Source organism: Phyllobates terribilis, unplaced genomic scaffold (genome assembly GCF_046119375.1).
Source record: "Phyllobates terribilis strain yellow unplaced genomic scaffold, ASM4611937v1 Scaffold_5__5_contigs__length_657084704, whole genome shotgun sequence".
Classification (NCBI taxonomy): Eukaryota; Metazoa; Chordata; class Amphibia; order Anura; family Dendrobatidae; genus Phyllobates; species Phyllobates terribilis.
This window is the reverse complement of record NW_027362765.1, coordinates 295191427-295208044: the sequence shown is the minus strand read 5'-3', so window position 1 is coordinate 295208044 and position 16618 is coordinate 295191427. Positions and strand designations below refer to the sequence as shown.

Sequence of the window (16618 nt, the reverse complement as noted above, 5' to 3'; positions counted from 1 at the left end):
GTAGTTTAAAAACATAACAACAACTAGGCTTTACTAATCAAACAAGTCACAGACATGCCATTTTTATGAACATACTAATTTCATCTTTAATATCTAAAACCTTTTAACTAGAAACAGCCTTCAGTGTGTGCTTCTCTTAAGTGTTTATGGTCTATAATCATTATCATATATTCCTATTTTTCAGCCAGGAAATAAACTGGGGAAAAAAAATTTCCACTCCTCTATAGAATTTTTTTTATCTGGGCCATCAAGTTTTTTTTACATGCAAACCTCACTTCCATCACTCCTGCTTCTATACCTCCCACAAAATATCTAATTTGAGTATTCTCAGGGTTGTTTCAGGATGTGGCTTCAGGAGCGCACCACTCCTGGCTTTCTTCTTTGCCGGTAGCTCAGTAAGCTTGAAAACTGACAGGCATGCTTGTGCTGCTGGTCCCAACTGTGCTCTTTGCCAGCTTTGCCACTGCAACATGGGAGATGCGTAAGGGGACTGAAGCTGGCTGGATCTTGCTATCCTGCTAGTTGCAGGGCAAAGCAAGCACCCTCTAAGCCAGTGTTTCTCAACTCCAGTCCTCAGGACCCCCCAACAGATCAGGTTTTCAGGATCTCCTTAGCATTGATCAGGTGAGAGAACCTGTGGTATTTTTTGATGCCTTGATAATAATTCCATCACCTGTGCAATACTAAGGAGATCCTGAAAACCGGATCTGTTGGAGGGGTCCTGAGGCCTGGAATTGAGAAACACTGCTCTAAAGCATGGAGCCTGCTCATTTAGTGCACTCCCTGCCTAGGTAATTGGCCAGGCTGGCACTGCAATGTGCAATGCGCTATACACTATAACATTAAATAATTCTCCATTCTTCAGAATGGAGAAGATTTTTAATAAGCAAATTGCAAAGTGCTTGTGACGCGCCCCCTGGGACATATTCCTTTTTGAGGGGAATACCCGGCACCGGATCAGATGGGGGGTTGTTGTATCCGAGCGGCTGTGACCCGGCCCGTGCCCAGGGCGTCAAGCTCAGTGTTATGTGGCAGTCCTACAGATGTTATTAAGAGTTCTTTTGTGTCGACTACGCCACCCGTTGAGATGCGGTCACTGTGGCCGCCGCTGCAGCAGGGTCCGCTGAGGCTGATGGTGGGTGCGCAGCTTGGTGGGATAACCCCCAACGGGAGGGGTATAGCCTCAGGGGGGACAGGTGCAGAGGATGGGGGTTGTGGTGGTGCAGTGCAGACGGCAATGAAGACAGAGTCGGGTTGTGCAGTTAAGGGTGTTTACTTACTGCAGATGTTGTACTGGTCACTCCAGCTTCGAGTGACCACCCGAGCCGTGCTGCGTCCACCAGGTCCTGGATCCAGCCAACCCCCAAACAAGTCCGGAGCGTGGCCCTGAGCTCTCCTTCTGTCCCGTTCTCTGGCCGTCCCCACCAGTGATCCACCTAGGTCCAGCTCCCTCGGGCCTTCTGTTGGGACACCCTTGGCCTTGGGTTCCCTGACCCTTCATGTGGTGTGCCTTCGGGGTGGATGTGATGGGTGACCGTGACAAACGCTGCCCACGGTCTCCGGTCTCTGGCTGGGGTGTGTTTTCTGCCCCCACCAGCTTGGGTTCCGGTACCCTGTGCCGACTCTTCACCCGGGGATTTAAGTTGGGATCTTGGAGTCCTTTTCTGCTGTTTCCCCCTCTGGGTCTCTCTCTCTCTTCTCCTCTCTCACTCTGGGTCTCTCTCTTCTCCTCTTCCTCTGCTTGCTGACTTGTTCTCTGCATCTGACCCTGTTCTTAGTTGGTGCCCACCTTATATACACCCTCTATGTGTGAGCTCAGGTGACCAGCACCCAATGAGCTCCTATCTTTACCCAGGCTGCTCCCCCTATCTGCCCCTACACTACTTGGGATGTACCACCCCCCTCCCACTCCAGCCAGGAACAGACTCGGTCGTACCTGCACATTTCTAAGTGGGAGTACCGTCGGTCTGCTCCTCGGAAATGGGATGTGTGTAGTGCATGCAGCCTACCGAGCTCAGTTCCACTCTCCATCCTTGCCCGGGAGTGGAATATCACACCTCTGGGTTGAGGTGCAATACCCCTGTAGCAGCCGAATCCTCAGGGTGCTACACTTGTCAAAACAAACAACCCATTTATGAACTTGCGTCAACCCTTTTAATGGGAATATGTCACCAGGTTTTTGCTACGTAATCAGAGAGCAACAATATGTAGAGGCATAGACCCAGATTCCAGCGATGTGTAACTTACTGGGCTGCTTGCTGTAGTTTTGATAAAATCACTATTAGTGATGAGCGAGTGTGCTCGTTTAACCCTTTAAACAAGCAGGCTAGGGTACTCGCCGAGTAGTTTCGGCGTGCTTGGTATTTCAGTAACAGCCGCTGCGGCTGCATGTGTCACATCTGTTAGACAGCTGAGACACATGCAGGGATAGCCTGTTTGGCATAATTTTTTAAACATATTTTTTTTGAAGGGTTTAAAGCTTATCACCAATTTCTCATTTTTCCAACAAAATTTACAAAATCATTTTTAGGGACCCCAAGGAAAAAATTAACATTTTAGTTTTTCCCACAAAATTGTTCATTTAGCCCTAATTTTTATATTTTTACAAGGTTAACAGGAGAAAATAAACAATACAGTTTGTTGTGCAATTTCTCCTGAGTACACCGATACCCAATATGTTATGGAAAACAAAAGGAGCGCCATTTGATTTTTGGAGGGCAAAATTGGCTGGAATAGATAGCAGAAGCCATGTCGCATTTGCAGAGCCACTGATGTGCCTAAACAGTGGAAACCAACCACAAGTGACCCCATTTTGACTACACCCTACGAGGAATTTATCCAGAGGTGTGGTGAACACCTTAAAACCACAGCTGCTTCACAGAATTTTATAATGTTGAGTTGTAAAAATGAAAAAATGCATTTTTTCCACAAAAATGTTGCTTTAGCCCCAAATATTTCATTTTCACAAGGGAAACAGGAAAATATGGACCATACAATTTGTAATTTGTCCTGAGTACACTGATGCTCCATATGTGGTGGAAAACAACTGTGTGGGCACCCGGCAGGTCTCGGAAGGGAAGGAGCCCAAATTGAATTCTGGAGCACAATTTTGGCTGGAATAGATTGTGGATGCCATGTCACATTTGAAGAGCACCTGGCATGCCAAAACAGCAGAAACCCCCACAAGTGACCCCATTTTGGAAACTAAATCTCTTGAGGAATTCATCTAGCAGAGTAGTGAGCATTTTTAATGCTCATGCGATTCACAGAATTGTATAACATTGGGCTGAGTCAATGAAAAATTATAATTTTTTAAACAAAAATGTTGCTTTGGCCCCAATATTTCATTTTTCAAAAGGGCTAACAGGAGAAAATGAATGGTACAATTTGTTTCGAAATTTCTCCTGAGTTCGCCAATATGTGGTGAAAAACTACTTTTCAAGCACAGTTCAAAGCTCAGAAGGGAAGGAGCATGTCACGGGTGTGTCAGATGTGACAGACAGTCGCTCTGCAGTTGGTTGTAGGAGATCTCTTCGTTTGGCATTACAGACACCTTCTTAGATCTGTCTCACTCTAGGACCAAGCGGCTACCTTCCTCTTGCTAATTAACACCCTGGCTTGGGTGTTTAAGTACTTTCAGTCGGCAATAGGGAGGCAATGGTGATATTCATATGACCCCTTGTGAAGGCTTGGAGCAAGTGCTGTTCTTACTTCCTCTCTGGGCTAAGAGGACAAGTTTGCCATCTCTCTGAAGTCAACTCAAGCTAAGCTACTTCCCCCGTGTCTGTCTCCTCTTGCTGTCTTTAGTTGTGAGTGGGGATCGATTAGCGCTCAACCCCCCTTCCCTATCTAGGGCCAAGCGCTAAGGAAATACAGGGATAGGTTCATGTGCGGCGATTGGTGAGGAACCAATATAGGGACGGTAGGGGTAGACAGGGTGATTGTAGATCAGCCTAGGAGGTCTCCACTTCCCCCTTTCCCTAGTGTCTGGGCTCCCTTCCCCTCATCCCTTCGTGTCGCACTTTGTCTTTCCTACACTGTGCGTGACAGAGCACAATATTGTAGTGCACATTTTGCTGGAATGGTTTGAGGGTGCCATGTCATATTGGCAGAGCCCTGTCAGAACAACAGAGCCCCCCCATAAGTGACTCCATTTTACAAACTACATCTCTCAATGAATGCATCAAGGGGTACAGTGATCATTTGGACACCACATGTGGGTCATAGAATTTTATACCATTGGGCAGTGAAGAAAAGATAATTAAATTTTTGCCACAAAAAATTAGTTTTAGCCCCAGATTTTACATTTTCGCACGAGAAAATGGGTAAAAATGTCACGAAACTTTGTCATTCAACTGCGGCTGAATGTAGCAATACCGCCCCCCCCCCACATATGTGGCTGTACAGTACTGTATTTATTTATTGGATTAAAATATATAGATATATATACATATATTTTATTTTGTGCTTTTTTATATTTTAAACATTTTTTACAACTTTTTCTATTCTTTTTTACCTTGTTCAAGGATGGGACATAAACTTTTCCTGCCCTGATCGATGATATAATACACAACGTGATTACAATCCCTCCCCCACTATGCTGATCGATGTCTCTGTTCCTATTGACAGCGGCATCAGAAGGGTTAAACGCCCTTTATCAGAGCTAGCACCGATCATGGGCGTTGCCACAGGGTTCCAGCTCTCATATAGCACTGACACCCGTTTTGATTGAACAGGCGCTCGGAGCGAGCCCGCGCGATCGTCACGTGGTTTGTGGGAACATACCTCTCGCAGTGCCATACATGTACGTTGGATATCGTGAAAGGGTTAATAAATATTGCGAAGTCCATAGTCTATTTTTTGCTTAGTTCCATAATTTTTATATCTTGTTTGAATAAACATCAAGTGTCAATATGCCACACAGTGGAAAATAATAAGAACTGCATAAGCTTACTACTTACTTTTCACATGACTGTAGCACCCTAGAACATACATGGATGTCATTTCAAATTTTAATCTGCTACCTATTGATATTTACTCATTAAAATAAAGCATTTCCTAATGGGGACAGTGCCAATAATGTCTGTAAAGCGCTGTGAAATTAATAGCGCTATATAAGTGAGTAAAATAAATAAACAAATAAATATATTTTCTTACCATTATGAAGAGATCGCAGCTCTTGTAGACCTAGCATCCTGGAGTATTGTCCATAATAAAGAACTAATCGTGGTTCCCCATTTTGGAAGTAGCAGGAGGCTCTAGGTGGACTCACACCTTGTTGAGTAAATCTTTCAATCTATTGTCCATGGAACCACCAGATGAGACCAGGAGTAGCTGTAGCCACGTGACATCAGGATCCTCTGTTTTGTCTACTGGGAAAATATATGGTTTAAGAATAAGTATGCTTTGATAAGTCAAATCCACCTATACAAACCCAGGACTTTTATATTAGGGTTTACAACTGAATTACGGCCCTTTAGGTCACGTTCACACTTTCAGAATTTGTTCAGTATTTCACATGAGTATTTGCAAGCCAAAATCGGGAGTGAAATAGTCAGAGGAAAAGTATAATAGAAACAAGTCACCACTTCTGTATTTATCACCCACTCCTGGTTTTGGTTAACAAATACTGGTGTAAAATACTGACCAAATACTGAACATGTGAACGTGGCCTTACGTGGCTGGTGTTGGTCTAAAGTGGGTTAGGTGGTGTTATCTTGTTTCTGGCAGTTTAGGGTGATGAAGAATTTAATCTACATATATATGTATATGTAGCGCCCCGAGGGTTCGGTTGCTACAGGGGTATTGCACCTCAACCAGAGGTGAGATATTCCACTCCCAGGTAATGATGGAGTGTGGACCAGGGCTCAGTTAGCTGCACACACCACACACACCCCATTTCCGGGGGACAGCTCTACGGTGCTCCCATTTATATATATGCAGGCACAACTGACTATGTCCCTGGCTGGAGTGGGGAGGGGGGAGGAAAACCCAGTGATGTAGGAGCAGAAGGGGACGGTTTCTGGGGCATAGGAAGGAGCTCATTGGTTGCAGGTCACCTGAGCTCAGACACAGTGAAGCAGATAAAAGGTGGGGGCCATCTTAGGAGTGAGTTCTGTGAGAAGAGAAGGCAGGGAGCAGAGCTGGTGCATGGGCTCTGCTCCCTGGGCAGGCCTAGCACAGAGGCCGGAGCCTGAGGGAGGAGAGAAGAAGGAGAAGGAAGGAAAGAGGACAGACAGAGGAGTAGAAAGGCTCCAGAAACAAGAAGGCAGAAGGGACCCTAAGAACCCACGAGATAACGGGTGAAGGGTCGGGCAGAATAAGGGTACCGGATTCCCAAGTTGGTGGAGGTAAATCATCCCTCAGGCAAAGACCGGAGGTCGTGATCATCTATTGGTGCGACCCCCTGCTACATCCACAAGGAAGGCACCACATAGGGTCAGGGAAACCGGCGACAGGTTTCACCAAGAGAAGGCCTGAGGCAGCTGGACAGAAGTGTGGTCACTGGTGGGGCACGAAAGGCCAGAGAAAGGACAGAAGGGGGTCCTGTGCCATACTCCTGAATTGCCTGGGGGTTGACCGAGCTCCTCACCTGGTGGACGCAGCTCGGCTCGGGCAGTCATTCCCTGCAGAAGTGACTCGGATAACAACTGTGAGTAAAAGACCCTCGACTGCATCACTGACTCTGTGTGATTTATGCTGCGCCTGCACCATCACCCCCAGCATCCTATTACACTGCCCTGAGGCTACACTCTTCCCGTGGGGAGTTATCCTATCCCTGTGCTGCATATCTACATCAGCCTCAGCGGTCTGCCTTGCAGCGGCAGTCCTCCCTGACCGCAATCCACGGGTGGCGTAGTCGGACATTCAAAACCTACAAATACACTGCCACAGCATTTGGTCTGACCACCCTGAGCCACGGGATCAGTTTGCCACTACTACCCCCATCATCCCACTGAAGCCCGGTTCCGAGTGCCCCACGGGGCGAGTCATATACATATACAGCACAGACCAAAAGTTTGGACACACCTTCTCATTTAAAGATTTTTCTGTATTTTCCTGACTATGAAAATTGTACATTCACACTGAAGGCATCAAAAATATGAATTAACACATGTGGAATTATATACTTAACAAAAAAGTGTGAAACAACTGAAAATATGTCTTATATTCTAGGTTCTTCAAAGTAGCCACCTTTTGCTTTGATGACTGCTTTGCACACTCTTGGCATTCTCTTGATGAGCTTCAAGAGGTAGTCACCGGAAATGGTCTTCCAACAATCTTGAAGGAGTTCCCAGAGATGCTTAGCACTTGTTGGCCCTTTTGCCTTCACTCTGCGGTCCAGCTCACCCCAAATCATCTCGATTGGGTTCAGGTCTGGTGACTGTGGAGGCCAGGTCATCTGGTGTAGCACCCCATCACTCTCCTTCTTGATCAAATAGCCCTTACACAACCTGGAGGTGTGTTTGGGGTCATTGTTCTGTTGAAAAATAAATGATGGTCCAACTAAACACAAACCGGATGGAATAGCATGCCGCTGCAAGATGCCGTAGTAGCCATGCTGGTTCAGTATGCCTTCAATTTTGAATAAATCCCCAATAGTGTCACCAGCAAAGCACCCCCACACCATCACACCTCCTCCTCCATGCTTCACGGTGGGAACCAGGCATGTAGAGTCCATCCATTCACCTTTTCTGCGTCGCACAAAGACACGGTGGTTGGAACCAAAGATCTCAAATTTGGACTCATCAGACCAAAGCACAGATTTCCACTGGTCTAATGGCCATTCCTTGTGTTCTTTAGCCCAAACAAGTCTCTTCTGCTTGTTGCCTGTCCTTAGCAGTGGTTTCCTAGCAGCTATTTTACCATGAAGGCCTGCTGCACAAAGTCTCCTCTTAACAGTTGTTGAAGAGATGTGTCTGCTGCTAGAACTCTGTGTGGCATTGACCTGGTCTCTAATCTGAGCTGCTGTTAACCTGCGATTTCTGAGGCTGGTGACTCGGATAAACTTATCCTCAGAAGCAGAGGTGACTCTTGGTCTTCCTTTCCTGGGGCGGTCCTCATGTGAGCCAGTTTCTTTGTAGCTCTTGATGGTTTTTGCAACTGCACTTGGGGACACTTTCAAAGTTTGCCCAATTTTTCGGACTGACTGACCTTCATTTCTTAAAGTAATGATGGCCATTCATTTTTCTTTACTTAGCTGCTTTTTTCTTGCCATAATACAAATTCTAACAGTCTATTCAGTAGGACTATCAGCTATGTATCCACCTGACTTCTGCACAACACAACTGATGGTCCCAACCCCATTTGTAAGGCAAGAAATCCCACTTATTAAACCTGACAGGGCACACCTGTGCAGTGAAAACCATTTCCGGTGACTACCTCTTGAAGCTCATCAAGAGAATGCCAAGAGTGTGCAAAGCAGTCATCAAAGCAAAAGGTGGCTACTTTGAAGAACCTAGAATATAAGACATATTTTCAGTTGTTTCACACTTTTTTGTTAAGTATATAATTCCACATGTGTAAATTCATATTTTTGATGCCTTCAGTGTGAATGTACAATTTTCATAGTCATGAAAATACAGAAAAATCTTTAAATGAGAAGGTGTGTCCAAACTTTTGGTCTGTACTGTATATATACATATATACACTACCATTCAAAAGTTTAGGGTCACCCAGACAATTTTGTGTTTTCCATGAAAACTCATACTTTTATTTATTAAATAAGTTGCAAAATGAATAGAAAATATAGTCCAGCCATTGACAAGGTTAGAAATAATGATTTTTATTAGAAAGAATAATTTTCTCTTTCAAACTTTGCTTTCATCAAAGAATGCTCCCTTTGCAGCAATTCCAGCATTGCAGACCTTTAGCATTCTAGCTGTTAATTTGCTGAGGTATTCTTGAGAAATTTCCCCCCATGCTTCCTGAAGCCCCTCCCACAAGTTGGATTGGCTTGATGGGCACTTTTACCATACAGTCAAGCTGCTCCCACAACAGCTCAATGGGGTTGAGATCTGGTGACTGCGCTGGCCACTCCATTACAGATAGAATGCCAGCTGTCTGCTTCTTCCCTAAATAGTTCATGCATAATTTGGAGGTGTGCTTTGGGTCATTGTCCTGTCGTAGGATGAAATTGGCTCCAATCAAGCGCTGTCCACAGGGTATGGCATGGCGTTGAAAAATGGAGTGATAGCCTTCCTTATTCAAAATCCCATTTACCTTGTACAAATCTCCCACTTTACCAGCACCAAAGCAAACCCAGACCATCACATTACCTCCACCATGCTTGACAGATGGCGTCAGGCACTCTTCCAGCATCCTTTCAGTTGTTCTGGCGTCTCACAAATGTTTTTCTGTGTGATCCAAATGACGTGCCCCCAGGGCAGTGGGGTACTCGGTGTCCGGGCCTATGGATGCTGGGGGGGAATATGTCACAGGGGCTGGCCCGGTCCGTGGCCCGGGGCGGTCAACAAAAAAGGGGATAGTTTATATGGGGTTTGTAGTTTGATCGTGACGCCACCTGTGGATTCTGGTAATTTGTACCAGCGCTGCTGCAGACCTCTGAGGCAGTTGTTAGGCAGCTAGGATGGAACAGCTCCCCACAGGTGGAGCGGGCCTCAGGGCAGTGTAGAGTTTGACGGTGGGTGGTGATGCTGGGGCTTGTAGTGCAGTCGGGATGGCGCAGCAGGAGTAACTGACAGAGACAGGGGATTCGCTTCAATACCTTTACTGGTGCGGATGTCAGGTACTCGGGGTGAGCCTATGATGCTCCTCTGCCCCCTCAACTCCTCTCTCCTTTCCTCTTTTCCTTCGGCCACACTCAGGGCCATCAGAACACAGCAGCAGATGTGCTGCGTCTTCACTGCTCTCAGTGGCAGCACACTCTAAACTGAACTGCCTGGCTCCACCCTCCATATATATATCCCTAACGGGCTCCCTCTGGTGGTATGAGGTGGAAGGGTGGAGGTGTTTGTATGTAATGAGGGCCTCTTGTGGAGAAGTCCATCCATGCACCCTTTTGGGTCCTGTGGTACCTGTGAACAGCAGGGTGCCACATTCCCCCCTAGTACAATTCAGTACTCCTGGACTGAAGCATTTTATAACAGGTTACAACAATAACAACAATTATAATAACAATAACAATAATAAAGTTACAGTAAGTCCCATAACCCGGTGTCCATTTCACAGAAGAAAGCGTAAAATGAGTAACATGAGGACCCGCCTGAAAACCCTCAACGTAGGTCCTGGGCGTGGCTACAGGGCATCAGTGACCCAGGTGTTGGACCACGTCTTCGGCCACGCCAAAAGGGTTTTGTTCAGTGGTCAAATAAGGGGGCACTTTTGATGAGTGCAACTATTTACAAGGACAGTTTTTGGCTGCTCACAGTCCTCAGCCTACAAGTCTCTGTACCCTGACGGATAACTACAGGCACTACCTCTGGTGGTATGAGGTGTAAGGGTAGAGATGTCCCAGATGTGCTCAATCGGACTCAGGTCTGGGGAACAGGCGGGCCAGTCCATAGCTTCAATGCCTTCATCTTGCAGGAACTGCTGACACACTCCAGCCACATGAGGTCTGGCATTGTCCTTGCATTAGGAGAAACCCAGGACCAACCGCACCAGCATATGGTCTCACAAGGGGTCTGAGAATCTCATCTCGGTACCTAATGGCATTCAGGCTACCTCTGGCGAGCACATGGAGGGCTGTGCGGCCCTCCAAAGAAATGTCACCCCACACCATTACTGACCCACTGCCAAAACCGGTCATGCTGAAGGATGTTGCAGGCAGCAGATCACTCTCAACGGCATCTCCAGACTCTGCCACGTCTGTCACATGTGCTTAGTGTGAACCTGCTTTCATCTGTGAAGAGCACAGGGCGCCAGTGGCGACATTGCCAATCCGGGTGTTCTGTTGCAAATGCCAAGCGTCCTGCACAGTGTTGGGCTGTGAGCACAACCCCCATCTGTGGACGTCAGGCCCTCATACCACTCTCATGGAGTCGGTTTCTAACCGTTTGTGCAGACACATGCACATTTGTGGCTTGCTGGAGGTCATTTTGCAGGGCTCTGGCAGTGCTCCTCCTGTTCCTCCTTGCACAAAGGCGGAAGTAGTGGTTCTGCTGCTGGGTTGTTGGCCTCCTACGGCCCCCTCCACGTCTCTTGGTGTACTGGCCTGTCTCCTGGTAGCGCCTCCAGCCTCTGAACACTACGAAACAGACACAGCAAACCTTCTTGCCACAGCTCGCATTGATGTCCCATCCTGGATGAACTGCACTACCTGAGCAACTTCTGAGGGTTGTAGAGTCCGTCTCATGCTACGACGAGTGTGAAAACACAACCAACATTCAAAAGTGACAAAAACATCAGCCAGAAAGCATTCGTACTGAGATGTGGTCTGTGGTCCCCACCTGCAGAACCACTTCTTTATTGAGTGTGTCTTGATAATTGCCAATAATTTCCATCTATTGTCTATTCCATTTGCACAACAGCATGTGAAATTGATTGTCAATCAGTGTTGCTTCCTAAGTGGACAGTTTGATTTCACAGAAGTTTGATTTACTTGGAGTTATATTCTGTTGTTTAAGTGTTCCCTTTATTTTTTGAGCAGTATATATACAGTATATATGGATACACCTAAATAAAATGGGAATGGTTGGTGATATCAACTTCCTGTTTGTGGCACATTAGTATATGTGAGGGGGAAAACTTTTCCAGATGGGTGGTGACCATGGCAGCCATTCTGAAGTCGGCCATTTTGGATCCAACTTTATGGATATCACCAACCATTCCCATTTTATTTAGGTGTATCCATATAAATGGCCCACCCTGTATACATACATATATGCTGGGGTCAGCATGTGTCTACCATCCGAGACAGTCGTATGCCATACTAGAATCCCAAGCGGACTTTACTGTCGCGCCTGGAGCCCAAGGTCTGACATAGGAGCTGCTAGGCAAATCGTGTCCTTTGGCGTACAAGGGAAGATGGACGGGGACACGCTAAGATGGAAGGTAATGGATCCCAGGTACACTGCCGAACGGGAAGGGATATCCCCGGGGCTAACAGAGCCAGTGGGCGAAGTAAGGCTCAAGGAGGAACGAATGGTAGGGCTGCAGATGTGTTGTGCTAAGAAAGTAAGGAATATGAAGTGCTGTGCTCTATCCCAAGTGTTACCACTTGATGAACTTGAACTGACTAGTAAACGTTTACTTGTTACAATGAACTTTGTGTCCCCTGAGTTGTATGCGGCGGCTGAGAACGGAGGACTGGAGACAGCGGAGACCTGTAGCCTACAAGTGAGTGTGATGCACCCTGCTCCTGACAGCACACTGGGACTGGGACACTGTATATAAAGTGCCGGAGCGCAACCGGACAGCAGCTCGGTCATGACTACCGCTCTTGGCAACTTTACAGCTCCATAGTGCCTATGAGCCAATAGCTAATTTCCCTTTACAGTGCTATAAAGGGTTTTTCTCATGTGTACTCTTCGGGATCGCCCGGCTCCTAGTTTGCCAGGGGCGGTACACTCCTAAGGATTCAAAGTTTGTACTGGCATCATAGTTGCACCGCTGTAGGATGCTGTACCAGTATCAGAGGAGAGCAGGACGATTACATCAGGGCTTACAATGTTCTTTTGAAAAGAGCTTGTAAGCGCTGCTCATGCTCAGCCATGCTGTAAGGCTGTGTGCACACGATGCGTTTTTCATGTGTTTATGCTGCGGAATTTCCGCAGCGGAAACGCATCAAAAACGCATGGTAATCCACACCCCATGGTCCCCAATGGCATTCCGCAATGTCAATGCACATGCTGCGGATTCTTCCGCAGCGTTTCTGCAGCGCAAATAAATCTGCAGCATGTTCATTAATTTTGCGGAAGCGCCGCCATTGACTTGCATTGAGACGCATAGAATCCATGTCTGTACATTTGTACAAGCGGATTTTATGCGTCTCTATGTGCAGATGGTACCCAGTTCTGGAGGAGAGAAGACTCTCATCCAGACCTGGGTACTATTGTACCTGTAAAAAGAAGAATAAAATAATAAATAAAGCTTATATTCACCTGTCCGGCGGCCCCTGCAGCGCTTATCTTCCAGGACCCGAGATGACGTTGCGGTCATGTGACCGCAGGCTGTCTCGCGAGATGCCGGCAACCCGGAAGAAGCCAGGACAAGCGCGACAGCACACGCGGCGGGGGATCGGGGGTAAGTATAGCTTTATTTTTTTATTTTTACGGTCACACTATATAAATCCATGCCTTTTGCATGGATTTATACAGTGTGACCTAGTTGTCAAGCACTTTCCAAGTGATGCTATCGCTTGGAAAGTGCTTGTCAGTCCGCATGCGGAAACACATGCGTTAACGCATGTGGATACGCATGTGGATCCGCATGTATTCTGCAGGAAAAACGCATGCACAATCTGCATGCGTTTTTTCTGCCAGGGAGATGCAGAAATGCTGCAGAAATTTTCTGCTTCATTTCAGCATCGTGGGCACATAGCCTTAGGCTACAGCGATGGCCAAAAACAAAAAAAATACCTGTATTCTTGAGAACGGAGAGGATTTTTAATAAGATTATAATTGCATACTTACTTGTTTTTTTTTTCAAGTATTTTGCAATTGTAACCCTTATTGATGTTGAGACAGTCCCTTATAAAAAATATATTACTTAAAGGGGATGTCCTGCATACATTTCTTTTTTTTGCATGGGTTGTTATAAAATAACAAATGGAAGCAGAGCTACCCCTGTCACCCACATGGATCCAGCACAGGCCGCTCTAGTGGCCGGCATTGTCTCTAGAAGCGATGACAACGACGTCCATCAGAGAAACATTTGATGAATCGTTGTTTCAGTCACCTGACCAGTGCAACCAATCACAGGCTTCAGCAATCTTTTGACATCCACATGGCACAGTCCTGAGCTGGCGCCAACCATCAGATCTGCCGCCAACCATCAGATCTGCCTTCCCTGGATTGATGCGGCTAATAACAGATACGTGTGCCTCTCTGTTGTTTTATGACAAGTTATGCCTAAGAAAAAAAAATAACACCAGACAACACATTTAACTCTTTATATTCATAAAGTAGATTATAATTTTATTTCTGATGGAGCACTGATGGAGCACTGGTGTGTCTTCAGTTACCACTGGAGGAAGCTCCCAGCATTGTACTATATGCAGCTTTACTTGAACTAAATATTAAATTTAAATGCAGTGAGCTCCCCCTACTGGAAACAGAAGTAATTTCAGCATTTTGCTATTACTAAAAAAATTTCCACCACCAAAAATGTGCAGTCACAAAAGTAAGATGATACACTACAGATCCAAACTTTTTGACATCTTTTAAGGACATTTAAAGAGAAAAACAATAATGGCAGACCATGTTGTTGCATTTAATGTTTATGAACGTAGATGTGGCAAAGAAACAGAAAGGACTATTGCCAAGGAACGTGGTTATGGGTGTGCTGGTATTTGCACCAGGAGGAGACCCCATTTTATTCTTTCCTATGATACCCTGACAGCATTGGAAAGCAAGCATTGTAACCTATGACTCCAAAACAAAATCTGATACAATGGCATACCAAATCATAGCCACGTGGAAATTAATTTCTTAATTACTATAACTAAAAAAAAATAATAAAAGTGTTTCTTAAACATAATCTCCTTGAGGATGCACATGTTATGTAGAAGGACGCTATGGCCAGCCAGACATTTCATAGAATCATAGAATGGTAGAGTTGGAAGGGACCTCCTGGGTCATCTGGTCCAACCCCCTGCTCAAAGCAGGATTCACTAAATCATCTCAGACAGATGTCTGTCCAGCCTCTGTTTGAAGACGTCCATTGAAGGGGAACTCACCACCTCTCGTGGCCGCCTGTTCCACTCATTAATCACCCTAACTGTCAAAAAGTTTTTTCTAATATCTAATCTGTGTCTCCTCCCATTTAGTTTCATCCCGTTGCTTCTAGTCTTTCCCTGTGCAAATGAGAATAAAGATGATCCTTCTACAATGTGACAGCCCTTGACATATTTGTAGACAGCTATTAAGTCTCCTCTCAGTCTTCTTTTTTGCAAGCTAAACATTCCCAAATCCTGCAACCGTTCCTCATAGGACATGGTTTGCAGACCAGTCACCATTCTGGTCGCTCTTCTCTGAACTTGTTCCAGTTTGTCTATGTCTTTTTTAAAATGTGGTGCCCAAAACTGTACACAGTATTCCAGATGAGGTCTGACCAAAGAGGAGTAAAGACCGATAATGACTTCACGTGATCTAGACTGTATGCTTCTGTTAATACATCCCAGAATTGTATTTGCCTTTTTTGCTGCTGCATCACACTGTTGACTCATGTTCAGTCTATGATCTATTAGTATACCTAAGTCTTTTTCACATGTACTGTTGCTTAGCTCTATTCCTCCCATTCTGTATATGCTTTTTTCATTTTTATTGCCCAGATGTAGTACTTTGCATTTTTCCCTGTTAAAAACCATTCTGTTGGTTGCTGCCCACTGCTCCAGTTTATTTAGGTCTTTTTGAATCCTCTCTCTCTCTTCTCTAGTATTAGCTATCCCTCCTAGCTTTGTGTCATCAGCAAATTTAATCAGTTTACCCTCAATTCCTTCATCTAAATCATTGATGAAGATGTTGAACAATACAGGTCCCAGGACAGAGCCCTGTGGTATCCCACTTGAGAAATTCATCCAGCTGGATGTGAAGCCATTTACAACCACCCTTTGAGTCCGATCACTAAGCCAGTTATGAATCCACCTAACAGTTGCCTGGTCCATTGCATACTTGGTCATTTTTTCAATAAGGATGGTGTGATATACTTTGTCAAATGCTTTGCTGAAGTCAAGATATACTATATCTACAGCATTTCCCTGATCCACCCAGTCAGTGATTCTGTCATAGAAGGAAATTAAGTTAGTCTGACATGACTTGTTAGTTACAAACCCATGCTGACTCTGGTTAATCACTTCATTCTTATCCAGGTACTTACATACATGATGTTTAATAATTTGTTCAAAGATCTTTCCTGGTATAGAAGTCAGACTCACCGGCCTATAGTTCCCTGGGTCCACCTTCTTCCCCTTTTTGAAGATAGGAACAACATTTGCTCTTCTCCAGTCTTCTGGGACTTCTCCTGTTCTCCAAGAATTTTCAAAGATTATGGAGAGTGGTTCTAAAATTTCTTCTACGATCTCCTTCAGTACTCTGGGGTGTAATTCATCTGGACCTGGAGACTTGAACTCATTTATGTTAGCTAAATATTCCCTCACAATCTTTCTGTTTACAGATAACTTGGATTCTTCTATTCCTTTAAAAGGACAGTGAAAATCAGTTGATGTTACATTTTCTTTCTGAGAGAAAACAGATGCAAAATAGGAATTAAAAAGTTCGGCCTTCTCAACATCCTCTCTTACCATTTCTCCATTTTCATCCTGTAAAAATCCTATAGCATCTTTGACTTTTCTTTTACTTTTGACATACCCCCAAAATCCTTTTTTATTGCTTTTGACATCTCTTGCAAGCCTTAATTCATTGTCAGCTTTAGCTAACCTGATACGTGCCCTGCAGGATCTGCAGACTGCATTATAATCTTCTTTAGATATGCTTCC

At 45.3% G+C, this 16618-nt stretch overlaps 1 long non-coding RNA gene across 4 annotated transcripts in view; it reads right to left on the bottom strand.

Annotated features, from left to right (window-relative positions):
• The window catches only part of LOC141271140 (uncharacterized), a 78392-nt gene that overhangs the window by 5853 nt on the left and 55921 nt on the right, over window positions 1-16618 (bottom strand). For 3 of the 4 annotated variants that reach the window (XR_012321843.1, XR_012321842.1, XR_012321845.1), the window contains one exon: window positions 5158-5372. This is a non-coding gene — a long non-coding RNA (uncharacterized lncRNA). The remainder of the gene's footprint in view (window positions 1-5157; window positions 5373-16618) is intronic. The other variant, XR_012321844.1, reaches the window with a different exon arrangement.